Genomic DNA, 1,617 nt, shown 5'->3' on the forward strand with positions numbered 1-1,617 from the left:
CCACAAAGTCTACTTTGCTTTGATTTGGCTTATGTTAACGGTAGACATTTCTAACGAAAATAGTAGATGTGTCTTATGTTAAATGTAGACTTTGCATCTTCTACCTTGGGTTGATACAATCTGAAGAACAATTTTGATTTCCTAAAAGTCTACTTTCTTTGATTTCTCTTATGTTAATGGTAGACATTGTTAATGAAAATAGTAGACGTGTGTTATGTTAAATGTAGACTTTCCATCTTTTACCTTGGGTTGATTCAATCTCAAGAACAATTTTGATTTCCACAAAGTCTACTTTGCTTTGATTTGGCTTATGTTAACGGTAGACATTTCTAACAAAAATAGTAGATGTGTGTTATGTTAAATGTAGACTTTGCATCTTTTACCTTGGGTTGATACAATCTCAAGAACAATTTTGATTTCCTCAAAATCTACCTTTCTTTGATTTCCCTTATGTTAATGGTAGACATTTCTTATGAAAAGAGTAGATGTGTCTTATGTTAAATGTAAACTTTGCATCTTTTACCTTGGGTTGATTCAATCTGAAGAACAATTTTGATTTTCAGAAAGTCTACTTTTCTTTGATTTCTCTTTTGTTAATGGTAGACATTTCTAATGAAAATAGTACATGTGTCTTATGTTAAATGTAGCCTTTGCAACATTTATCTTCGGTTAATTCAATCTTAAGAACAATTTTGATTTCCAGAAAGTCTACTTTTCTTTGTTTTCGCTTATGTTAATGGTAAACATTTCTAATGAAAAATTGTAGATGTGTGTTATGTTAAATGTAGACTTTCCAACTTTTGCCTCTGGTTGATTCAATCTCAAGAACAATTTTGATTTCCAGAAAGTCTACTTTTCTTTGATTTCTCTTATGTTAATGGTAGACATTTCTTATGAAAATAGTAGATCGATGTGTCTTATGTTAAATGTGGACTTTACAACTTTTACCTTCGGTTGATTCAATCCAAGAACAAGGTTGCCCAAGAACAATTTCGATTTCCAGAAAGTCTACTTTTCTTTGATTTCGCTTATGTTAATGGTAGACATTTATAATGAAAATAGTAGATGTGTTTTATGTTAAATGTAGACTTTGTAACTTTTGCCTTCGGTTGATGCAATCTCAAGAACAATTTTGATTTCTAGAAAGTCTACTTTTCTTTGATTTCGCCTATGTTAATGGTAGATATTTCTAATGAAAATAGTAGATGTGTGTTATGTTATGTAGACTTTTCATCTTTTACCTTGAGTTGGTTTAATCTCAAGAACAATTTTGCATGATTTGCAGAAAGTCTACTTTTCTTTGATTTCTCTTATGTTAATGGTAGACATTTATAATAAAAATAGTAGATATGTCTTATGTTAAATGTAAACTTTGCAACTTTTACCTTCTGTTGATTCAATCTCAAGAACAATTTTGATTTCCAGAAAGTCTACTTTTCTTTGATTTCGCTTATGTTAATGGTTGATATTTCTAATTAAAATAGTAGATATGTTTTATGTTAAATGTAGACTTTGCATCTTTTACCTTAGGTTGCTTTAATCTCAAGAACAATTTTGATTTCCAGAAAGTCTTATTTTTCTTTGATTTCTCTTATGTTACTAGTAGACAGTTCTTAT

This window comes from Fragaria vesca, linkage group LG7, assembly GCF_000184155.1.
Source record: "Fragaria vesca subsp. vesca linkage group LG7, FraVesHawaii_1.0, whole genome shotgun sequence".
In the NCBI taxonomy this organism is placed as follows: domain Eukaryota; kingdom Viridiplantae; phylum Streptophyta; class Magnoliopsida; order Rosales; family Rosaceae; genus Fragaria; species Fragaria vesca.